This window comes from Ursus arctos, unplaced genomic scaffold, assembly GCF_023065955.2.
Source record: "Ursus arctos isolate Adak ecotype North America unplaced genomic scaffold, UrsArc2.0 scaffold_4, whole genome shotgun sequence".
Classification (NCBI taxonomy): Eukaryota; Metazoa; Chordata; class Mammalia; order Carnivora; family Ursidae; genus Ursus; species Ursus arctos.
Genome location: NW_026623056.1, coordinates 55,912,867 through 55,939,982, shown reverse-complemented (window position 1 = coordinate 55,939,982; position 27,116 = coordinate 55,912,867).

Sequence of the window (27,116 nt, the reverse complement as noted above, 5' to 3'; positions counted from 1 at the left end):
AATGAGTATTTTATCACAACAGAAAGTTGAAAAAAAAAAAGGAGTCAGAGGAAAACAAACATCCCTTTTAAGTCATTATGCTCTAAGGTGTGATCAAAATTTTTACATTAATGTTATTTTGATATTTAAGTTGATATTTCACATAAACTTTAGCTACCGTTACACTGTTTGTATGATATTTTTGTATAAAATTAGCCCTACTGCCCTACCTCCCTCTATACTTCAAATATTAACATATTAGCATAAACACAGCATTTTCTCAAGTATTTTCATTGAAGTTGCCTCAGGAGTTATATGTAACTTGATATTGGAATCAGACATCCACATTATATACATGATTATTATGTAATAAAATCAGATGCCTCATCCACAGTAAAAAAAAGTTAAAAGACAAGTTGCAATGATAACGGGAACTTGTATGATAAATGAATAACACCAGCATTTATGTAATATGTTCAGGTACTATTTAAATTTATTATTTCAGTTAATACCTTTAATATATCTTTTTTTAAAGATTTGTTTATTTATTTTTTTTAAGATTTTTTATTTATTTATTTGACAGAGAGAGAGACAGCCAGTGAGAGAGGGAACACAAGCAGGGGGAGTGGGAGAAGAAGAAGCAGTCTCCCAGTGGAGCAGGGAGCCCGATGTGGGGCTCGATCCCAGGACCCTGGGATCATGACCTGAGCCGAAGGCAGATGCTTAACGACTGAGCCACCCAGGTGCCCCAAGATTTGTTTATTTATGAAAGAGAGAGAGAGAGCGCAAGCATGTGAATAAGTGGGGGAGGAGCAGAGGGAGAGAATCTTCGAGCAGACTCCTTGTTGAGTGTGAGCCCAATAGGAGGCTTGATCTCATGACCAATGAGATCATGACCTGAGCTGAAACCAAGAATCACATGCTTAACCGACTGAGCCATCCAGGTGCCCCACCCTTAATATATCTTATCTCCAGTTATTTAAGAAACATTTTACGTATTTTAACAATGAACCAGTTCAGTAAGTGTATTATAAATATTGCAAATTCATTCCTTACTTAGCTGCCTGAAAAGTCACTTTCCTTAGGTATCCTTATGTTCATCCCATTCCAGCCGCACTGGTGATTTTAGGTTTCTTAAAAACAAACAAACAAACAAAAACAAACACATTTTGTTTGGTCACTTCTGAGCTATTGGCCTTGCTTTTATTCTGCCTAGAATGTCCTACATTTAGGTCTAGACAGGGTCACTCCCTCCCTTTATTAATCTCTGCTTAAATATCATCTCTTCAGTGAGCTCTTTCCTGATCAACTTATAAAAAGGACTTCTTTTCTACCTGACCACTCACCAGTTCCATAACCTCTTCGATTTTTATTCGTAGATAAAAATATTCTAAGTGAAAGATATTAATCTGCTTACTCTTTAGTACCTATCTCCCAAGTAGACTATGCAGAAAGCCCCTTAAGGGCAGGAGCTACTTTCTGCATACCCCCATATCTCATGCAGAGGGAAGAGCAGGGGCTTATAATGATTTATTAAATAGATGGATGAATCACAGAATACACCGAAATGGTAGGGGGCTTTCTCTGCCAGCTGTTAATATTTCTAAGAAAGTGGCCCTTTCTGACTACGAGGGCTTTTCTTTCATAAATACAAGACATCAGGAATATATATTTAATAGAAGAAAGAGTCAGGTGAAAGGATGCTCTTTCCAAAAGTATAATATCTTCAAGTTGAAGTGGGGGTTACATTTGCAGTGACTGACGAAGTTACAGATGGAGCCTTTGCATAAGACAGTGAATGAAACAGAACCAACTGCAATAAGCTAGCTCATTTGCACTTTGTTGTTTTCATAAAACATACCCATCAATCAACTGAAACCAGCTGCTCAATTTTCAGAAACTATGGGTGAAATTCTTCACTGAAAAGGATAATAAACTCAAGACTAAAATACATGTGAGACTCTAATTCAGAATTGCCCTTCTAAGCTTTTATTAAACTAGCACAGAATACAAAAAAAATTAATTTTACTTTTGAATTTGTCCAGGGCTTTAATAACCTTCATGGGTCAAAGAAAAAGAAATCTTGTTTTTCTGAAGCTCTCATATTCTGCTTCTGATAAATGGATACAGTTGAGGCAGTCTTGAAGGGATTTTTTTTTTTCAATTTAAAAATACAGTTCTAATCACAAGAATACACTTCAATTACTGCTCACCCATTGACTCAATTCATGCCTGACTGTAAACTACGTGATACACAAACCCGTATCCCAATCAGGCTTAGTTTTCTCACCACTCTTTAAATGCATGCCAACCACTTCTGTTTTTTTAGTGTGGCTTTTCGTCACATTTTTAATCCTTCAGGGATTTAGGATTTTCAAAATAATTTTCAATGACCAATTATCATACTCATAACAACCAGTTTTCCCTTTGTGGGACTTAGAAAATTTCTGGCCAACTTTGTAAGTGATGTTTGATCTGTGCTTTAGCTCCAGGTTTCTCCGATGTGAACTGATTTTCTTATCCCCAAGTTGTGAGACTAGAAACTACAGTGTCAGTTCCATGCTTTGCTCTTATTTATATGGTGTGATAAATGCATCTGAAAAAAGTGCATTCAGAAACAAAAGACTCCATTTCTTCACGCCAGACTTGGATTAGCTATACATTAGCCACTTTCCCTGTCTTAGATCAATCCTTACTATCAGAACACAGTTTATTTAGTAGCACTAATGGGACATCTAGATCTGCTTTTTTTCTTGAACTAAATCACTCTGCAAGGTCGATAGTCCCTGACTCTATAACTGGACCCATTATGTTAATTTTAATGGTTAGCCTGCAGATTCTCTGTCTAAAAACTCTGTTCTAGGAATGAGCTTGGTTTTAGAAGTAAATGACTCCGGCAGAGTGGTCCTGAACTCTTTCTGTAAGACTTGATCTGAAACGACAGTGCAAAGCTAAGCCTTTGCAACATAATGCCTTAGCATTATATTTGGGATTATATTAAGTATATTAGTTGAGCACCTACAATGTGACAAAATGTTTGAGTTACAAAATAAATCATGTCTTCCTTGCATTCAAAGTTCAAATCTGAAAGGAAAGATAGATGTAACAGCAATAAATAAAAAGACAATAAATGAAGGGCACACACGCAAACATAAACGAACATTACCGAGGATGTGCCATCAAGCACGAGCAGGACTACATCATATAAAATTGGATGAATAATCCACTCGGGGGAAGAGAGTGAAAAAAAGGTGTGACTATATGAATGTACGTGGAATGTCTGACGAATAGAAAATGGTCCATCTGGGGCGCTTGGATGGCTCAGTCGGTTAAGCGTCCGGCTCTTAGTTTGGGCTGAGGTCATGATCTCAGGGTGCTGAAATCCAGCCCAGAATTGGGCTCTGTGTTCAGCGGGGAGTCTGTTTGGGATTCTCTCTCTCCCACTCCCTCGGCCCCTTCCTTACTTGCTCTCTCTCTCTCTCTCATAAATAAGTAAATAAATAAATCTTAAAAAAAGGAAAAAGAAAATGGTCCATCTGATCTGGTTGGTCTGCAAACGATATTCAAAGATTTTGAGGGTCAATGAGCCTGGCTATCAATGTGCATGCATGCGAAGAAGCCAGATAGCTTATAGATTAGGCCAGTGGCTCTTAAACACTGATGTCCTTTAGAAATACCAGGAAGCTTGTTAAATGTATTTTCAGGTCAGTCCAAAAAGTTTCTGGTTCAGTATGTTTGGGATGGGCTGAGAATTCTGCATATTTAGCAAGCACCTCAGGAGATTTTGATTCAGAATACCACCCTTAGACCAGGTCGAGTGGGGTTCCTGCTACAGGCACTCACCCAAGGGGCTCGCATGCTTTGGAGTGTCTTTCTCAAAACTTCCCAAGCTCGCCTGCAGTGCCTGGGATCAGCGGTGCTAGCAGTATGCACACACTGGGACGCACATGGGCTTTGGTCCCACTCACTCCCTTTCGGGATCCTCTTCAATCCCCTACCACTGTCATGGGTTCAACACATTCCCCAAGGAGTTCAAGGGTTTGTACCTATGGGCTTGTTTCATGGCCCCAGTATTTCTTCCAACCAGTCACGTGAGATTGGGCTGCTACATTAGAGCTGGCACACTGATGCAAGGTGACTCTTACTCACACTGGACACACTACAAGGTTAGACCTCCAGCCTATTAACAGCGCTGACACTTGGACTTTGTTTTTTTTGTTTGTTTGTTTTTAAGATTTTATTTATTTATTTGACAGAGAGAGCACAAGCAGGGGTAGCAGCAGTCAGAGGGAGAGGGAGAAGCAAGCTCCCCGCTGAGCAAGGAGCTTGATGTGGGGCTCAATCCCGGGACCCTGAGCCGAAGGCAGACGCTTAACGTACTGAGCCACCCAGGAGCCCCGACACTTGGATTTTGAGCCATGCATATGCCCGTGTGTCAGCTCTTGCCCTTCTGTTCACCCTTGCTTATCTATGTTCTGACCTCCACCGTAGTGCCCCCACTGCTCTGAAGCACCTGAATGTGGCAGGGTTTGTGGCAGGCATCCTGTATATTGTTCACACCTGAAATCCAAGGCAGTTTGCCCCTCTCCTCTGCCCCTTTTGTGCCAGGGGTCAGAAGATATCCACAGGTAGCCACCTATTGCTCCAGCATGCCAATGAGCCATTCTGATTGACATCCTTTCTTATCTGATTTGTGGTCACTCCTGCCTCCTAGGGCAGTCTGAAGCCATGCCAGGTGAGGGATGGAAACTTAATTCAGTTAAACAAATATTTGTTGAGTGCCTACTAGGGTCCAGACATGATGCAAGGTTTGGGAATAGAAGGCTCAATTAAGGGGGCACCTGGGTGGCGCAGTCGTTAAGCGTCTGCCTTCGGCTCAGGGCGTGATCCCGGCGTTCCGGGATCGAGTGCCACATCGGGCTCCTCCGCTGGGAGCCTGCTTCTTCCTCTCCCACTTCCTTGCTGTGTTCCCTCTCTCGCTGGCTGTCTCTCTGTCACATAAATAAATAAAATCTTTAAAAAAAAAAAAAGAAGAAGAAGGCTCAATCAAGTCATGACCCCTACTCTTAAGGAAACCACAGCTTGTGAGGGATGGACACATAAGATAAATGAATAAAAGTTACTGTGGTAAATTCTATAATAGTAAGAAGCATGAATCACCACAGGAACATAAAAGAATAAGCAGTTAAATTGCCCAGACTTGATTTAAATCAAACCGGAATATGGTTTTGGGTGAGTATTCATTCATTCAAGCAGTAAGTACTTTGGGCGTGCTTGCGCTGTGCTGGATAGTATAGCCAGTCACTGAGGATGGAGATAATTGTCGAAGAATAGCATGAATGATATTCATGTTACAAACTGAAACAAGTTGAATAATAAATGAACCTTACTTAGGCTGTGGTCTTTCTCTGGCATATCCTCCTCATCTGTTAAGGATGAGAGCAATAATTTTTGTAAGGATTGTTGAATAAATGAAAGGATAATGCGATGTTTCTGAATTTTTTTTTTTTAAAAAATCAGCATTTATCTCAAGCCCTTGCTGGGGAAAGATCACTTATTTAGAACCTTTCCTTGGGTTACACTCTCCCTTATTACAGCCTATACTCAGCAAGTTCATTAAGAATTGTACCCGGTTGACTGATAAGTTCCTTGGCAAAGCTTTAAAAGCTGCAAATAATCTTAATTATGAGAATCCAATTAAGTTACTATCCATGTATATAAGTTCCTTTGTATATTTTGTCATCATATTTAATAACAAGTCTCTTCATTCAATGCTAACAGTGGAATGTCTTTATGCTTGAACTCAGTGAGCTATTGGCCTGTGTACCAGCCTCATCTCATCATTAGAAGGAGTAATTCATTTTACTAATATGTAATTCCCTGTAATGTATCATGTTAGACACCTGAAATAATGCACTCTGAAAATGGCAGCAATTCTTTTTATTACTGCCAACATTTTATTCAGCAGCTGTAGAAGTATCCCCAAAACTTAACATCACAATTACAAGAGGTTAATTAATATTATCAAAGATTTGGGGGGAAATTTATTAGTCTAATTTGCATAGCTTACTCAATGAGATCTGAGTGTTTGAAAGTCATGACTCACGTGGGTGACTAATTTAGTCTAGAGAACAGTTGATATGAGATGAAAATTTTAATTGCATTGAATTTAGAAACTTTTTCTTAAATAGCCTTTGAAGCATTTGACTGGCGATGAATTGTGTTACAAAAGAGTGGACCTTTCATTCCATTTCAACCCTGCGGGATAGCAAAAACATGGTGGCCAAAATATTTATGATGTCATTTCTTCAAGCCAATAAAATACAGGATCAGTTAAGAATGGTTAACAATTAAATCTTTCTGAAATGACCAATTACCACTTTTTAAACCTATGTATTCTGATAGTGACTTTCTTTGTTTTTCCACATGTATCTCATACATGTCAAATATTTTATACTTCAAGTTTCATACAACTTTATATTATACTGCCACTTTATAAAAAGATTGCACTAGCTTGGATTTGGGACGTCTTTTGGCTTCCTCTCTCAACGAAGTTTTAATTAAAATTGTTTCTAAAAGAAATGGTTACATGAATGCTGTCTTTCTTTTTTTTTTTTTTAAGATATTATATATTTATTTATTTGACAAAAAGAGAGAGACAGCCAGCGAGAGAGGGAACACAAGCAGGGTGAGTGGGAGAGGAAGAAACAGTCTCCCAGCGGAGCAGGGAGCCCAATGCGGGGCTCAATCCCAGAACACTGGGATCATGCCCTGAGCCAAAGGCAGACGCTTAAGGACTGAGACACCCAGGCTGTCTTTCAACTTCAGCTTTAAGTGAGTGGTTACTGACAAGTATAGGGATTTAACACAAAAGAATTCTGATTGTATTTAAATTATAACCTTCAGGTATTCGCTATGGAGAGTAAAAAACTGAATTATTTAATCCAGAACACCTTAAGGCAAAAGTTTTCACACCTGAAAACATATAAGAATCAGGTAGTGGACCTAATATAATAGAGATTTCTAGGCCCTCAAAGACTGATCTCTTTAGTATGGAAGAAATACTAATGATTCTGAGCCATAATGTAGACACATTGTTCTACAGAAAGGAGACAATGAATAGAACCTAAAATTACAATGTCTCTTTATATCTGGTGGTAAATTTTCCCCATGATTATCTTTATATCAGTTTCATTAGTCTCACTAAATTCTGGATCATTGATCACCAAAGTGGGGTGCAGGCAATCAAGGACAAAACAGATGATAGAATTGGAATGTAGGAAATGTATTAGAGAAGAACTTGATATTGCTTTTTCATTTGTCCTTTTTCTTTTCTACTTTTTGACTATGTTTTATAATGCACACGATATATAAATAAAATCATAAGCTATGATATTTGTAAATAAACAAATACATTAAAAGTGCATACTCAAAACTTCTACTGATGTTGAGAACAGTTTCAAAGGTTTGGAAATTGTCACTGTAGCTTATACCAGTCTAAATTATGCTTCCTAATAAACAACACACAAATTCTGATCCTTAACACCACAAAGTGCTATTTTTGTGTTACACGATGTCTGCTGTGGGTCTGGTGACCCTCTGAGGCAACTGTACTCCATGTAGTGAATCGATGGGGGAGGGTCAGCATTCTGTAACTACTTCATCTTAAGCACATGGTCTCCTAGGTCTGGGCGGTAGGGAAAGAGAAAGGAGAGAATTGTGCACAAGATCTTTATCATTTATCGGCAAAACAAAGCCCATGTTATGCCTAATTTTGAGGCAGTGAGGCCACGCAATCCTCCCATGTATGAGAAATATTGGTAAGCAAATCAAATATCTACCACACAATTTAAACACAGATCTAAACTATAATACAGTTATTCAGTTCAAATATATTATAAATGTATACACACATATTCACATACGTGTACACATGTATCAATGCTGATCATAGAAAAATATATGTTTATATTATAGTGAAAAATTAGTATGTTCATCTTTTAATTAATATACCATATTATAAGATTATAGCCTATAAGTTAGAGTAGCCTACATTTCTGCTAGTCTATATTTGTTTTTATTTGAAAATCATCTTTTCATATAGCATATCAAATTATTAAATGCAAAGGAGATAAAAATATTCCCCTCCAGCCTATCTGACATTATGTCAAAGCAGTTGAAAACTATTCATCTTCCACACCATGATCATATTATATTAGAAGCTAGAATTAAGTTAGAAGAGAGGAAAGTTGATTATAAGAAAACTTGGAATTTTGGCATCCCTATTCTATAGAAGCAACTGAGGTATTTAAATTAGTATTTTTTTAAAATACAGACAATTTACTGGTTTCTATGCCAAATTCCATCAGTTTAAAGGGACTTGGCTTTTCACAGCCAAGTTTTAAGCATGAGGAAATTGTAAATGAAATCACATTGTGTCCTCTGATCTTGGAGGTGACAACTTTTGCTACATAACTGGGTAGGAGATTGATCTCATTCTTTGGTTTTCTGTTTTTTGATGAAGAATTTAAATTTGCTATATTTTAACCAAAAGTTAAAAAATATACTGCAGAGGCTTGGTGAAAGAGCAATGCTTCATAACTATATGATAGCTTCATCAACAAATAAGAGTCTGCTTCCTGCAGTGAAGCCACAAATATGTTGAAAGGCCCTAGCTTTCTGCAGGATGTACAAAGATCTCTGTTCGAGTCACTTTTGGACCATTTTCCTTCTTTGTGGTGACAGTGGTTGTCTGGCTGTGTGGGTGTACATTTAAAGCACATCTCACAGATTTTTTAATAATGCATTCTTAGGGAGAAAGGGAGAACAATTTTTTCCTATGCTATAAGCACTTAAAGCACTTCCCTGATGACTTATCAGTTTTGTTTTTGTTTTTGTTTGACAATTCAAGATTGATTAAATAGGGGCATAAAGAGGAGTTTTGAAAGAAAGTAGACAGAAATAGCTGAAATTTTTTGTTGTTATCAAGCTCATTTTATACTCATTTTTTTTGGTCAGTGCTATACAATCTGTAATGGCAAAGCTAAGATCCCAACTGGAATTATTCATAGTGAGTTAAACAAGCCACACTCATATATCTCGAAGGCCTTCCATTTGGCGATAATAGGTCCATAACATTTACTTGTTCATTCATTCCTCCAAATTCCACTTGATATCATCAGTGATAATATGTTTCCATCTCTAAGTAATTATCATCCAAGAAAAAAGAAAAAAAAAGAGATTCTTCTAGGTCAGACTTTCTAGAGGGCAAGTATCTTGAGTATTGTCATGACCTAGTTATACTGATTATATGATTTGATGATGACTTCAGCGAATTTTCCCTGGAGAGTTTCCTTCTGATCTGCATCTTTCATAGCAATTTAGGTCTGTATGAGAGCAAACAAACCTGGTCCATTTCTATTCTTTTTTTATTTTAGAAGCAAGTTTCACATTCTTCAGTAAAATCATCTAGAGGTTAACATCAATATATTATGAGCTGTTTTCTAAGGTTACCTTGCCATATGTCTAAGATAGATTTTTAAATGAATCAATGTGTTCTTTTAAATCTCCTTAAGCTTATCATGAAATTTTGATATGTTTTCTCAACTAGTAAATCTGAAATTCACCTATTTACCTCTAGGCTGGATTATAATTTAGGTATAATGAGAGCTGTATTAATTTCTTAAACACATAAGATTTCATAGATAAAATCAAAGGTTTTATTGAAATTACTTTTCCTGTCCCTAGACTCTTAAATTTTATATTCTGTTATTTTTAAAACAGATAATTCTTTTGTCATCCTTAGGGAACTTTCTTGACTATAGATCTTTATTTTTAGGAAGGTTATTCCTCATTAATGGTCTAAATTACTCAAATTCAAATATGCCATTATTTTGCACCTTTGACCAAATACTAAGTAATAAATAAACTTTAGGATCCTAATTTTAGGAGGTTAACTCCGTATAGATCTTTCCTCATCTCCAAGCAAAATAATTATAATTTCTTAATTTCATTACTTAGGTGATCAACAAAATGCTTTTTCATGCCATTTTCAGTTTTTCTGATTTCTTCTTAACTTGTAAATTTCAGTCCTGAGTGAGAGCTAGGATAAAAGCAATGACTTCACAGTGAGTATTCGGCTGCAGTACTCCAACACTCCTTCTACATGGCCTTCAGGTCACTCGTTTTTAAATATTATCTTCCCCTGCCATTTCACCTCCAGGGAAAATCTAACAAAAGGAACAGGCAATAGTTTGCTCACCGTCTTAGAAAGCTTTCCTAACATATGGAGAAAATGTATAATAAAATTGATCCTTGGGATGAAAGACCAAGGCTATGCTCTCACAAAAACCTTGTACTCAACCGGTAAATGTGCGGATGTGTAAATGGCAGAAGTGCGTTCAGGTTTAGGAAGTTCCTTGATTCTGGAGGTTGTCTGAATACAAGGTGTTGTTTCCAGAGTCCTTAGCAAGGTTTTCCTTCCTAAGAGCCTTCACGAGGAGGGGCGCTAGCAGCCTGCAGCACAAAGCTGACAGAACCGACCCCTTCTGACTCCGGCCGGCGGCTGGAACCGGCTTAGCCCAGGCTTATTGAGTATCTACTACGTGTCAAGCATTTCTACACCTTATCTCACCTAATGCTCACATCAGCCCTGAACAATATATCATGATAATTCTAAATTCACACATTAGGCAATAAAAGTTTAGAGGCGTTGCATGATTCAAGGTCACACGGCCAGCCCATGGCAGAGTCAGAATTCAAGCCCCGGGACTATCTGACTGCAAAGTCCGTATCTTTACTTTTTATCTTCTATTGCCTGTGCTTTGTGAATACTTCCAGGGTCATGCCAAGTTTGTACCCCTTGTGATCCCCTCCCCCAATCAGACCAAGTGACAATTCCCCAGAATTTATTATTAAGCATCTCTATTTGTGAAATTTCAGCATGTTTTAAACTGAAGACAAAGAACTTTGTATACAAATGAACTAAATGATTTTTTTAATCCCTCAAACTGTAAATTAACACAAATTTAAACGGCAAATATCAAGTACTGAAATAAAACACCTGAAATGCAAGTATGCTAAACTTTAGTCTCTTTACTGGAACAAACAATAATGAGAAACATAAAGTAATTATGGATCACAGGGAACATTATATCTCCTGCCCTCACCAGGTCTACTTTAACTAGGTAGAACAGATCATGATCAGATTAAAATATTCTGCTTTCAGTAAGCATTTGTACTTATAAATATACTGCAGGGTTAATGTTTTGAAGCCACTACTGTCATAGACAAAACACCTAATGTTTTCAAGATTGTATCTTGATATTTTAAGCTAGACCCAAAGCAGCAGTAAACCTATATGAAGTTGTAGAAATTATCCAGATCTTTCCATGCTGTGTGCTTTAATAACCCGGGGTTATTGCAAAGCTGTCCAGTTAATTCCAAAGGAGCCACTACCGTAAATTTAAATGGGGAATAATTATCTTACAAGAAAGGAGATGGAGAATAACCCTCTATTTCCAAAGGGCAATGTTATTCTCTTAAAATTCGTATGGCTTTAAAAAATAGTTTAGTTTCATTTGACGAAATTTCACTAATTGACCAGTAAACAAAAGTGCAAAAGTAGGTTCAAATAACTTTATAATGTTGAACAATAAGTGAGATCACAACATATTTCTCCTTGGCTGCCAACTTTTTCTTTCTTTTAGGAGTACAATCCAGTTCCCAGATAAAGTGTTCTGGCTTTTCTTTGAAAACTACTTATTTGCTTCTTGACTACAATCATGTGCTTTCAATTTATTTTGCATTTTACCACTTACTTTCTACAGCATTCTTTTATGGATGAACGACTGCCTGGCAAAATAGAAACTGAACCACAGTATGTAATTAAGTTCTTTGCACAATGGAAGTTAGTCATCGACACAATTAAACCACTGGCTTCAGAATCCAGCACCGAAGGAATGAACGGTATAACCAAAGAGCATTCGTTCCAATAAGATTTTCCTAAATTGTAGGATTGAAGAGATCTGCCTGCTTTTTTTGGTGTCCCAACAAAAATCCAAAATAAATTCTCTTTCCAAATCTGAAAAGAATTCATGTCAGATGATATCTTGTTTCTTCCATATTCATTTTTTTGCAGTTTTTTCATTGGTTCACTTCAAAATATTGGTGACAAGATAAAATAATTTAGAGATATTGTTTTTCAAACCCTGCAAAAAGAAGACTTAAAACATAAAATCTACTTTTTTTAACAAAGAGTAATTTAATAATATTTTGTTATTTCAAAATAATGCATAATGTAATAAGTGCAATGAAATATAATATGCGATAGTCAAATATAGTTTAATGTTTCACTTCTTTAAATAAAAGTAACACTTAGTTTTTTTTTTTAAAGATTTTATTTATTTCACAGAGATAGAGACAGCCAGTGAGAGAGGGAACACAGCAGGGGGAGTGGGAGAGGAAGAAGCAGGCTTCCAGTGGAGGAGCCCGATGTGGGGCTCGATCCCATAACGCTGGGATCATGCCCTGAGCCGAAGGCAGATGCTTAACGACTGAGCCACCCAGGCACCCCAACACTTAGTTTTTTTAATCACTTTTAGTTTTGGGGCGCCTGGGTGGCTCAGTCAGTTAAGCGTCTGCCTTCGGGTTAGGTCATGATCCCAGGGTCCTGGGATCAATGGGGATGTCAGGTCTGGCTCTCTGCTCAGCAGGAAGCCTGCTTCTCCCTCTCCCTCTGCCTGACACTCCCCTTGCTTGTGTTCCTCTCTCTCTCTGTCAAGTAAATAAATTTTAAAAAACTAAACACATTTAGTTTTAGTTAGAAATTATTTATTTAGGAATGCTCTAGAGCTTTTCTAACTTCTGACACAAAATTCAATTTCAAGTTGATGGTCAAACGTGTATCTAGATTTAAAAAATATAATGGAAAGCCATTAAGTGGCTGTTAAGTGTACTGGAAGAAACAAGGGAACTATTAGTAGGTCTGGTTTGGTTTTGAAATTTTTGTTTTTCAAAGTGAGATATGAGAGTAAAAATCTTGGAGAGGAAACAATACAAGGTCCATTAATCAATTAATAAAATATTTCTAATTATCCCTTGCCCTATGATCACATTACTGGTTATTTCACATTAATAAGTTCCAGTTGAAGCATCTATCAATTCAGATAAAAGTATAAAACGTAGAGTCATGCATTTAAATAGATGCCAGAAAGTTGTGATAATATTCGGTATTTCAGTGACTCACTTGTTGTTGATATTGATACAGTGTCTAAAGGCTTGTATGTAAACAAGACTGAGTCTTACATGGTCTTACTGCTTGTAAATTACCCAGAAAATTCCTCATTTGGTATTTTTGCTGTAAAGTTTTCATTGTAATAACTAGCATATATAGACTTGACCACAATCAGATATATAAAAACGTAAATATCAAGAGAACTTCAAGGTATGCTGCAATTAGTATTTCTGTTATGATTTTTGAAGAGGCATTTGCTTTTCTTTTGATGGAGGATCATAAGTATTTTCTGGTTGATAGCAATTGAGTGTGACTACTTGAGTTACCCCTATAACCATTAGAGCATTTTATGAAATTGGAATTTGGGACTGGGGGAGGATACCCATGAAGTTGCAGGAAGAAAAAAAGAGGAACTAAGGAAACACTGTAAGCACAAAATGGTTTTGAAATTTTTGTTTTCAGATTGCCTATGATCACACTGCATCTACCCCTCACTGGAATGCACCCTCCTTAGCTTTTACTTTAGGACATTAAAATCCTCTTTCCTCTTCCTCGAATGTTGCTATCCCGTCATAGTAAATTGCTCAGTGTTTTGCTATCGCTACTCTCTCCAAGGAATTTATCTGTTAATGCATTGGTGAATACCTGCAGATTAGTAAATTGCCTCTTTGGAGAGAGGAGGGAAGGCATTCTGTCTTTTAACATGGAGAGCTCTCAGAAATGTGAGAACTTTCAGGCCTTGAGTGTTCTTGTTGGAGAATGTTTCGACACAGACTTTTCCTTTTGCACATGGGAGGCAGGCAGCCTCTTACTTGATCTAAAGCAAGGGAAAGGCAACATCTGGCTTCAGGGTTGATATTACTCAGACCATCATCTAATTTGGTTTAAATAAGGCCGGAGTAATCTGAGTCACTGAAGAATAGAGTGGAAGATATAATTAACTATCCCATGATCAAGTTAGAGAGTGACACAAGTGGGTTGTAAGAGAGAACAGGGATTAAAAAATAAAATCTGCATTGGATAAAACATTGGCAGAGTGGAATGTATTGGTTTTATTGCTCAAAAAAATTTCCAAAGTATTAGTTGAAGAATGAGATGGGATGGTTGCAAAGAGTGTTCATGAAGAGGCATCAGCAGGATGTCCAGGCTTGTGGGCTGAGGTTTGGTCAAGAAGCTGAAGTCAGGAGAAGACAGCAGGGCAACATCAGAGCACAGTTGTTCTGCCCAGTGACCTGCACATTTGCATTCTGGCAGCACAGGTCTTCCCTGGCCTCCTGTGGAAACACCATCGAGATTTGTGTGTGGCTTCTCACATGAATTCTTCTCGAGTTAATATAGCCTTCTTTCATGCTTCTGGCCTAAAATTAATTATTGGGTGATTGTCATGTGTCACCTATGACAAGATGTGAATCTTGGTATCTAAAAGGATGTTAGATTCTACCTAAGGAGAGAAATAGGTGCCTGAATGGTACACTAACAGGGGCTCGGGGAAAATATGGACGGTCCGTGTAACCTAGACTCAGGGGAATGGTTAAATTTCAGGAAGCCGGGGCTTCTCAGGAAGAGTAAGATGAAGAAAGACCAGAATGCTCCAGGAAGCAGCACCTGCAAGGCCTTTCTCTAGAGGAGAAGAGTGGGGAGTCTGATATTCTAGAATCGGAGTGTGCAAGAGGGCTGCAGCCCTCAGACCCCATAAGGTACTTAATGGCCTCAACATAAACTAGAAGTTTATACTCTAACTAATAGAAAGCCATTGAAGAGTTTCAAGTAGAGAGGTAACACCTTCAGATCCATCTTCTAAGAAGATTCTTCTGGGCACAGTGAAGAAAATTTCTGGAGGGGAGCAAGATTAAGGGTAGGGAAGCCAGTTGGACAGGTGTTGCAGTCAGGAGAAACAGCAAGGATTTACATCTTTTTAAAGAAGAAACCATGTAGATTACACCTTTTAAACTGAAGAAAGTGGGATTTTCCTTTTTTTGCTTTAAATTAACTCATGATTTCTAGACCAAGACTGTAATGGACTCTGTCAGATATGGATAAACCTTAATCAAGAAAAGATACCTTCACTACATAAGTTTTATTAAGTAAATAGGAAATTCATAAATGGAGTGTCATATTCTAAACACCTTTTAATAATTAATTTCAAGAGTAAGATTTTGTAAGAAATTTTCCTTCTTAACCAATGCTTACTTACCAAGCATACAGAAGGACTCATGCCTTTGTGGACTGCTATTCAATTGCACAGGTGGTTTGACCACTTACACATAAATATTACATTAGCAAAAAGCTCAACTATCCTGTTTCTATGTCTATCATTGCTTAACGGATTTTCTGTGGTAGAACTTTTACATATCGAAATAAAATTGTTTTAAGAAATAAAGAAAGGCATTGAAATAGACATTTATAGAACATAAAAAGGAACAAAAATCTAGCATGCTGTTAATAAGAAATCAGAATGTTACTCCTACAGAGTAAATGCAATCCTGCTTTCTGTTACTTTGTCTCATACTAAAATCAATAATTCTAAATTTTATATTATAGGTAGGCCATATTAAATAATGAAAGAGCCTGGACTTAAAATCAAAATATGTGGGTTGAAATTTTAGTTTCTTTTGTTGATAGTATATGATAATATGATCATATTTTTGGGACTTCAGATAGGATAAACTAGATGATATTTGAAATTCTTTTCAGTTCTAGATTACTATGAGTTTTTTGATTTTAGACATATGTACATTTATAAATATATAGACTACCTAATAATGAAAAATGCCATAAGATTTGCTAGTAGCCACAGTCTTGTAAAATATAAGAGCTTTATATGAAATTTCTTCTAGACAGCTACTAGGTATCCCACATCATTTGCAAGCTGAATGCTTACATAGATTCTGTCCAGTATATAAGGATATTCCCAGTAGCTGAGCAATTCGCATGTTTCAGTAACACTAGAGTAAAGCCTTTGAGAGTCCGTGACAGCTAGGATCACAGCTAAGATAAATTAAACATTTTTTTGTGATCCTTAGAGCCAAGGATTAATGTGCATTTCAAAAACATAAATGTGCTTTGGAAAAGGTCATGTTTTTCACACAAAATATGAGCCTTTGATTTTGTATACTCACCAAGTTTTCCCCATTTTAGCAAGAATAAATGTTTCCACAATCTCCAATCAAGCATTATAATTGTCATTGTTTGCATTGAATAAGAATCTCTGAAGGACAGCTAAATCAAGTATAGTCAATGGCGGTGTAATGAAATTTAGATGTCAGAATCCAGATGTTCACTCCTGAAAATTAAGATTGCACATATGTAAATTAAAATGTCTGAGGATTGATCAAGTAACTGAAGTTCCATAGACTTGTGAACAGGTCTTGGTAGGACCTAGATGATGATGATGATGATGATGATGATGATGATGATGATATGTGTGTGTGTGTTTTCTAATCACAGAGTTTTAATATTTGGGAGCCATATTAAAAATCAGAAATTTTCATATAACCATCCAGTTATTACTCTCTTTTTGAAAACCAAGAATGACATGGAGCTGGACACAGGCTTCTATTTTGGCACACATTTACATTTATTTGAGACCTATAAACATTTGAGTTTGAAGCACGGTTTTGGACCAACTCAAAGATTTGTTGTCTTTTTGACATATACACTAAGTTATCAGTACTCCAGAAATACTGTGAAGAGAGAATTTATGAAATTGTTGAATATATACAGGGCCAAAAGCTCGCAAGATAGACTTCCGTTTTATTGATGGCTGTACAGATTCCAATATTTCTTACTCAAAGTCCTGAAAATCAGCCATCCTTCATGAATGCACTACCTGGAGCTTATTTCATCTCTTGGAATTATGAGAAATTATTGAGACAAGGTGTTTCAATAATTATATGAATCATTATGCAAGATTTGTGACATGTATTTTCATTGTTTATAAATAAGTTTTTGTTTGTTTCAGTAATTTATTTCTAACAGGTGAAATTGCTGGATAGTTGAATTCCCCAGAGGTGATATTACTGTAACCCAAAGTAGGTCTTCATTATGACAGACTGTGAGGATTGTAAAAGACAAAGGGACAATGAAAGGGAGATTTTGAAGATACCATACTCAATAATGTGTATAGATTTATTTATTTATTTTTTATGCCCATAGTTTTATACTGGAAAATTCACAGTTATCACAAGAAGCAAAAATCTGAAAATATATATTTTGAAAAACATTTGGGGAGAAAACACTATAGGATAGCCAAGTAGAATTTTGGGGATTTTATTTTGAAAGTAAAGCACTTTAAGCTCCTTTGCTGGAAGACTTCTCAATTGTCATATAAGCCTCTCACCAAGTTTGCTTTTGTGAGGCAGGGCGAATAGACAACATACTTTTTAATGGCAACAAAGAGCAAATGCTTTTCTTACCATAGGCAATGAGTTAGGACTGTAACTACCATCTCCACTTTGCAAAAGACAACACTCAAAAGTGTGTTAATAAATGTCTTTGAATCTTAACACTAACAAAATTTTTTTAATATTTTAATTCTTGTGTTCATGCTCTTTGTAAAGTCCTGCAACTGTCTAGTACTCATTAGTCAGGAAATGATGCCAACATCTATTTTACCAACATCACTATTTCAAGTGTTCATAAAGCATTAAAGGTACATAAGTTTGTATACATGTGTTTTTTTAAAAATTAGATATGTAAAATTCTTTGGGAAAATATGTCCTGTGGTTTTGTCCTGTGGAATTATTTTTCAAAAAAAAAAAAAAATAGGAAGTACAAGCACACTTAAGATAGACAGTTTTTCATTGTCAGTTTTAAGATAATAATAGGAAACATAATTTTATGAGTCATAGCCTGCTTGACTTTAATCCTTTTAGACATTGCAACCATTTGATTAAGTGCTACATGAGCTTTCTCCTCCAACACTCTCAAAGTGTCATCTGTCATAGCCTTGCTGTCACAGCCATAAAATATGACTGTCTAATGATATTAGAACCAAGAAATATGATGTTGGGTTTGGCATTTCAGATCAAAATGCTTCTTTACTGTAAACCGTGTAGCATGGTCCCTGTGTACATAATGAAAGAGAAAATATCAATTGAGACAACAGACATGGAAGATTTTGGGGAAAAATAGACTGAAAAAAGTGGCAACTTTACTTTTTACCATATTTAGTGCAGAATACCATGGATAAAGATCTATTGTCTATTAATTTTGATTTTTTCTAAGTAAAAAATTGTACACTTATTACTGTGAGCTAATGGAAAATTATGCATTCAGGCTAAGTCACTTAATCAGATCACTGGCAGTAGTTTGAGTTGCCTCCCTTAATATTGCATCAGATTTGCTGTTACCTGGTCCCTAAAAAGAGCCTAATATGCTGTTAACACTAAAAGTGTCAACTAAATGTGAAGTATAATCTCATGGGCTTTGAAATAAAATAAATATTTCATAGTTCTTTTTTAGGAATGTATAATCTGGCTGTGTGATATTGGACAAGTTACTGATCTTCTTTTTCTTATTTGTAAAACTGTGCTTCCAATACCTAAATGGCAGAGATTTTTGTGAATTAAGTGGAAAAATGCATGTGAAAAATGTAGCAGAGTGCTTAACAAATAGTATGTACTCAATAAAAGATAGCTATATACATCATTGGGAATATTGTTGGAAACATATAATAAATCCATTCCTGTCCTTATACAATGATGTGGTGTAGACCTGTAATTTGAAAATCCACATCACTATACATCAACATAATTAAACAACTCGTAGGGAATAGAAGGTACTGCAACAGAACTAATTGAGGAGACAGAGTGGTTTTAAGAATTGTTGCTTTGATTCATGGCGCTCCATGGGTTTTGAAATATGTCAGAAGACACAAGATATAAATGTACAAAGCAGACATAGTTTATAAGGCAGGAAAGATGATTGTTAGAGAAAAGTACCATATATTGAATGGAAGGAAATTTAGCCAGACTATTGGATGTGGAGAGTATGGCATGTTTATTTCACAAGCAACCACTAAGAACAGTGTGAAAAACTCATAAACATAGGATCTGCCTTCCAAAAACAAATGTGCAAGTGGTGGAACTGGAAAACATATAAATACCTTTAGATAAACTTACCAGACTGTAAAAATGTACAAAAGGCAAGAAATACTTGTGAAATGGTGCTGTGAGGATCTCTTTGGAACTTCTTACCAGCAAAACAACCATAACTCATGAAAGTAAAAAAAACAAAAAAACAAACAAATAAACCTCTTAAATCTGTGGGAATTATTCTCCAGGATTTTGCAAACAGCAAACGGAGAAACACTTACTCAAGAAAATCTGTGCAATCTTAGTGTGCCTGGGTGGCTCAGTCGGTTCAGCTTCTGACTCCTGGTTTCAGCTCAGGTCATGATCTCAGGGTTATGAAGTTGAGCCCTGTGTTGGGCTCCAGGCTCCACACGAAGTCTGCTCGAGATTCTCCCCCACCCTTTGCCCCTTCCCACCTCATGTGCACACTCTCTCTCTTTCTCTCTCTCAAATAAATAAGTAAAAATTTTTTTAAAAGTTCTGTGCAATCTTAGTCTGTATCATTGTATCCAAACCCTGCCCCCTATCCTCCCTTAGCTCATTCCTTTGCAATGTCTTTTCTAGGAAATAAACATTCCACATTCATAGATTGGGACACAAACTAGAGGTAAAATTTCAATAAACCCAAATTGATCCAGATTCAATGCAAGCCTATCAAAATTCCAACTACAATTTTTAAGATCTATTTATTTATTTTAGAGAGGGAGAGAGAGCATGATTGGGAGAGGCAGAGGGAGAGGGAAAGAGAATCTGAAGCAGACTCCCCACTGAGCATGGAGCCCAACATGGGGCTCGATTTCATGACCTGAGATCACAACCTGAGCCAAAACCAAGAGGTGGTCACTTAACTGACTGTGCCATCCAGGCACTCCTTCAACTACATTTCTTTAAAAAAAACATTGACAAGTTCATCCTAAGTACATACAGAAATTTGAGACATCCAAAATACTTAATATAATCTTGAAAAAACGAAGTTGGAGGACTTGAATTTTCTGATTTCCAAACTTACTACAAAGCTACTATGACCAAAACAGATTGATATTGACGTAAGATAGACCCAAAGATAAATGGAATAGCATTGGGAATTCCAAAATAACCTTTACATTTATGGTTAATTGATTTTTGCCAGATGTGCTAAGAAGATTCATTGGGGAAAGAAAAGTCTTTTTAAGTAGCGGTGCAATGAAAGCTTTATGTCCACTTGCAAAAGAATGAAGTTCAATTCCTTCCTTACACCATAACAAAGAATTAATTCAAGACCAAATATATGAGTTAGAACTATAAGTCTTAGAACAAAACATAGAGTAATCTTCATTACCTTAGATTAGGGAAAGTTGTCTTAGATAAGCTAACAAAACACAAGCAACAAAAGAAAAAAAATAATTTGGGCTTCATCAAAATTAAAAACTTTTTTCTGCAAATCCGCAGAATGGGAAATATATTTGCAAAACATAAATCTGGTAAGGACTTTGTGTCCAGGATATATAAAGAACTCTTACAACTTAAAAAGATAAATTTAAAAATGGGCAAAGAATCTGAATAGACATTTCTCCAAAGAAAATATACAAATCACAAGTTTTGGCAAGGAAGTGGAGAAATTAGAATCTCTGGTGAGAGTGTAAAGTGGTACAGCTGTGTTAAAAAACAATGTGATAGGGCGCCTGGGTGGCTCAGTCGTTAAGCATCTGCCTTCAGCTCAGGTCATGATCCCAGCGTCCTGGGATCAAGCCCTCCATCGGGCCCCTGCTCCGCAGGGAGCCTGCTTCTCCCTCTCCCCCTGCTTGTGTTCCCTCTCTCCCTGGCTGTCTCTCTCTGTCAGATAAATAAATAAAATCTTTAAACAAAACAAAACAAAACCCCAAAAAACCCACAATATGATAGTGTCTGAAAATGTTAAACTCATCATATGACTCAGCAATTCCACACCTAAGTATATATTTAAGAAAAATGTAAAAATATTTCCACATGAAATGTTTATAACATCATTATTCATTATAACCAAAAAGTGAAAACTTAAATCTCCATCAACAGATGAATGTATAAAAAAATGTGATGGATCCATCCGATGGAATATTATTTGGCAATAAAACAGAATGGAATACTGATACATGCTATAATGTGAATGAATCTTGAAAACATTTTGCTCAGTGAAAGAAATCAGTCACTAAGGACCACATATTGTATGATTCCATTTATAAAAAATGTCAAAAACAGGCAAATCTATAGAGACAGAAAGTAGATTAGTGGTTGCCAGGGCATAGGGGTGGCAAATGGAAATGAGAATAACAAATAATAGGTACAAGTTTCCTTTTTAGGATAATGAAAATATTCTGAAATTAGATAGTGGTGATTGTTGGACAACTCTGTGGAGTACTGATACATGCTACGATGTACGTGAACTTTCAAAATGTTTTGCTCACTAAAATAAGTCAGTCACAAATAATCCTATATTATATGAGGCCAATTACATGAAATGTCTAGAATAGGCAAGCCTGTGGAGATAGAGAGTCTATTAGTGGTTTTAGTGGTGTCTGGGGCTGGGGGTGGGGGTGGGGCAGGGATTGTGAGTGACTGCTAATACGTAGATTTATTTTCGGGATAATGACAATGTTCTTAAATTAAGTTGTGATGATGGTGACACTTCCCTGTGAATATACCCATTAGATTACGCAATTTGAGCAGGTGAATTGAATGATTTATGAATTATATCTCAATAAAGCTATTGAGAACTGTACATAGGAAATGCAGCTAAACTTCAAGGAATTTAGGTGGGGAAAATTCAGACAGCATATGGACATCACTGAAATGTACAAAGAGAACACATGTGTTGTTTTATGTGTAGAGCCATGCCCGGGAGCCTAGGAGCAGACAAAATTCAGAGAAGAGACTTCTAAGAATTTTCATATTTGAAAGTAACAAGTAGTGGAAATTTTTACAAAATTTTTCCTGAGAATTTTTTTTTTTCAGGATCTAGAAAAGAATGAGCACGATAGTGTTTGTGAAGTGGCCACATCCAGGAAGAGAGAAAAGTTTCAGGACAGACAACTAGTCATAATCAGAGTTGATCAGATAAACTAAATAAAATGGAAGGTCAAGATCTACATTTGAGGATCAATCTTGGAATACAAAAAAGACAGAAAAACTTTTTTAAAAATATTTTAATTTAAAATTTAATTTTAATTGTGATTACAATAACCTAACATTAAATTGACCATTAAACATTTTTAAGTGTAGAGTTCACTAAGTGTATTGACACTGTTGTATAAAAGATCTCTAGAATTTTTTTCATCCTGCAGAATTGAAACTATACTCATTAAACAAAAATTGCCCCTCTCCCACCCAGCCCTTGGCAACCACCTTTCTACATTCTGTTTTTATGATTTTGACTATGTTAAATACTTTATGTGTGTGTGGACTCATACAGCTTTTGTCCTTGTGTGACTGGCTTATTTCACTTTGCATAATGTCTTTGAAGTTCATCCACATTGTAGAATGTCACAGGAGCTCCTTTTTTTAAAGGCTGAATGATATCTGTTGTGGGTATATATCACATTTTCTTTGTCCGTTCACCATTGATGGATATTTGGGTTACCTCCACCCCTCGAATATTATGAAAAATGCTGCAATGAACATGGGTATACAAGTATCTCTTCAAGATCCTTCTTTGAATTATTTTGGATATATATCCAGAAGGGGGATTGCTAGATCATATGGTAATTCTATTTTTAATTTTTTTAAAAAACCTGCATACTGTTTTCCATGGCAACTATACCACTTTACATTCCCACAAACAGGCCCCAAGTATTCCAATTTCTCCACATTTTTGTGAGGACTTGTTTTATGTTCTTTTGATAGTGGCCATCCTAATGAGTGTGAGGTGGTATCTCACCGTAGTTTTTTTAAAATAATATTTTCTTTATTATATTATGTTAGTCACCATACAGTACATCCCTCGTTTTGATGTAAAGTTCCATGATTCATTACTTGCGTTTTGATTTGCATTTCCCTAAGGAGTAGTGATGGTGAGCATCTTTTCATGTGCTCGTTGGCCATTTGTATGTCTTCTTTGGAGAACTATCTAGTCAAGTTATTTTCCCATTTAAAAAATTGGGTTATTTCTTCTGTTGTTGTTAGTTATAGGAGTTCCTTATGTGTTCTGGATATTAATCCCTTATTAGATACATGCTTTACATATATTTCCTCTCCTTTTATAGATTCATCACCTTTTCACTCTGCTAATGATTCCTTTTAGTGACAGAATTTTTCACGTAGTAAAAGATGCTTTTTTTTCTTTTCTTTCTTTCTTTCTCTCTCTGTCTTTTCTTTCTTTCTTTCTTTCTTTCTTTCTTTCTTTCTTTCTTTCTTTCTTGAGAGAGAGCGAGCTAGAGTACAAGCGGGGGGTGGGGGGACGGGCAGAAGAGAGGGAGAGAGAATCCCAGGCAGGCTCCATGCCCAGCACAGATCCCGATGTGGGGTTTGATCTCAAGACCCTGAGATCATGACCTGAGCTGAAATCAAGAGTCAGATGCTCAACCAACTGAGCCACCCAGGTACCTTGCTTTTTTTTTTTTTTTTTCCTCTCTTTAAGAGAGAAAAAAAGTGCAGCCCTTTAAATCAGTTCAAGTTGAAAACACATTTCTCCATGCTGCTGTCTCTGGACACAAACCACAGCATGGACCACTGTTTCCACCTCTGCTGGACACTGAATAGCAGTATTAGAGCCCTGATGCTGCTGATTCCAAAAACTTGCTGTAGCTGCCGCTCCTGACGCTAGCCTCACCAGAAAAAGCTTACTCTGGTTCCTGCTTCTATATCTCACTAGCTTCAAGCGTTGTGGCAGCTTTCTATACTTGACAGAGCCCAAGTGAGAAAGTCTGCCAATGCTTTAGCTGCAAGTGAGGATTGGAGAGTGAACAAGTCATTTTCAGCATCTCACATGGGAGATAAGCGAGGTGTCCTTAAGGAAGAATTCTTCAAACATAGAGTGATTGGTGTTGTGGTCGAAAATTAAAAATGACAGCCACCACTCATCCTTAGGAAACAAAGATTTTTTTATAAAATATATCTTGGTACCATTATTATAAATAATCATGCTCCTGATGGGCCATTTAGATAATCCAAAGTAACGCTTTTTACATTTTTATGTATATAGAATTACAGGGCAGCTTTCAAGCCCAGGTTTCTTCATTTAGTTCATATCCCTTGTTACAGACTTGGTGTACATGCTTATTATAATGGTTAGAGTCAGAAAAAAGGCTCATTTACCTGTAAGTCTATACTACTTAGGTAGATAATACATATCAATGATGGAAGAAAGAACGGCTCAATAAATAATAAATTAAACCATCCAAATCAATATCTAAGACCTATATGATCATAGATGTTATGGCTGATTACTCTCAAGTCCTGAAGAGGACAGGCATTTACTGTTTTATTGCACTTTGCTTTATTGTGCTTTGCAGTTATCATGCGGGGTTTTTTTTTTTTTGGTTTGTTTGTTTTTTGTGGTTTTTGTTTGTTTGTTTGTTTGTTTTACAAATTGAAGGTTTGTAGCAACCCTGCATCAAGCAAGTTGATTGGTGCCGTTTTTTTCCCACAGCATTTGCTCACATTCTGTCTCTGTGTCACATTCTGGTAGTTCTGGCAATACTTTGAACTTTCCTACTATTATCGTATGCGTGCTGGTGATCCGTGATCAGTGATTTCTGATGCTACCATTGCACTGTTCCGGCTCACCATGAGCTGCGTCCATGTAAGACAGCAAACCTAATCCATCAATGTTGTGCGTGTTCTGACTGCTCTATGACGGCTGTTTCCTCATCTCTTCCCCTCTCCCCGGGCCTCCCCATTCTTTGGGCCACGACAATACCCAAATTAGGTGAATTAACAACCCTACAATAGCCTCTGAGTGTTCAAGTTAAAGGAAGAATTTCACGTCTCTCGCTTTTAAATCAAAAGCCAGAAATGATTAAGCTTAGTGAGGAAAGCATGTTGAAAGCTGAAATAGGCCAAAAGCTAGGCCTTTCGTGCCAAACGTTTAGTCAAGTTGTGAATTTAAAAGAAAAAAATTTGAGGGAAATTCAAAGTGCTCCTCCAGTGAACACACAAATGATAAGAAAGTGTAACAGCCTTATTGCTGAGATGGAGAAAGTTTCAGTGGTCTGGATTGAAGATCAAACGAGCCACAACATCCCCTTAAGCTGAAGCTCACCCAGAGCAAGGCCCTAACTGTCTTTAATTCTGTGAAGGCTGAGAGAGCCGAGGAAGCTACGGAGGAAAAGTTTAAAGCTAGCAGAGGTTGGTTCATGACGTTTAAGGAAAAAAGGCATCCCCATAACATAAAAGTGCAAGGGAAGCAGCCAAAGCTGATGTAGAAGCCGCAGCAAGTTCTCCAGAAGATCTAGTTAAGATAACTGATGACAGTGGCCACACTACGCAACAGTTTTCCATGTAGGTGAGACTGCCTTCTATTGGAAGAAGATAGCATCGAGGACTTCATAGCTAGAGAGAAGTCAGTGCCTGGCTTCAAGCTTCAAAAGACAGACTGACTCTCTTGCTAGGGGCTAATACAGCTGGTGACTTTCAGTTGAAGCCAAGGCTCATTCAACATTCCAAAAGTTCCAGGGCCTCCCCAAATTATCCTAAATCTACTTTGCCTTTGCTCTGTAGATGAAACAATAGAACCTGGATTGTGGCACTTCTGCTTACAATATGGTTTACTGAATATTTTTTTAAATTTTTTATTATGTTATGTTATGTTATTAGTCACCATACAGTACATCATTAGTTTTTGATGTAATGTTCCATGATTCATTGTTCGCATATAACACCCAGTGCTCCATGCAATACATGCCCTCCTTAATACCCATCACCGGCTTATCCCAATCCCCCACGCTCTTCCCCTCTGAAACCCTCAGTTTGTTTCCCAGAGTCCATAGTCTCTCGTGGTTCATTCCCCCTTCTGTTTACCCCCCGCCCTTCATTCTTCCCTTCCTTCTCTTAATGATCTCCCTGCTATTCCTTATGTTCCATAAATGAGTGAATCCATATGATAATTGTCTTTCTCTGCTTGACTTATTTCACTTAGCATAATCTCCTCCAGTCCTGTCCATGTTGCTGCAAATGTTGGGTAATCGTTCTTTCTGATGGCTGAGTAATATTCCATTGTATGTATGGACCACATCTTTATCCATTCGTTTGTTGAAGGGCATCTCGGCTCCTTCCACAGTTTGGCTATTGTGGACAATGCTGCTATGAACATTGGGGTGCATATGGCCCTTCGCTTCACTATGTCTGTATCTTTGGGGTAAATACCCAGTAGTGCAATTGCTGGGTCATGGTTTACTGAATATTTTAAGTTCACTCTTGAGATCCACTGCTCAGAAAAAAAGATTCCTTTCAAAATATGACTGTTCGTTGACAATAGACCTTGTCACCCAAGAGCCCTGATGGAGATGCGCGATGAGATGAATGTTGTTTTCATGCCTGCTAACATAACACTGATTCTGCCACCCATGGATCGAGAAGTCTTTTCAACTTTCAGGTCTTATTATTTAGGAAATACATTCTGTAAGGCTATCGCTGCCATAGATTCCTCTTGTGGATCTGGGAAAAGTCAACTGAACACCTTTTGGAAAGAATTCACCATTCTAAATGCCATTATGAACATTCCCAATTCATAGGAAAAGGTCAAAATGTCAACATGAACAGGAATTTGGAATAAGTTGGTTCCAACTTTCATGGATGACTTTGAGGGTTCAGGACTTCAGTGGAGGAAGTAACTGTAGGTATGGTGGGAATAGTGAGAGAACTAGAATTAGAAGTGATGA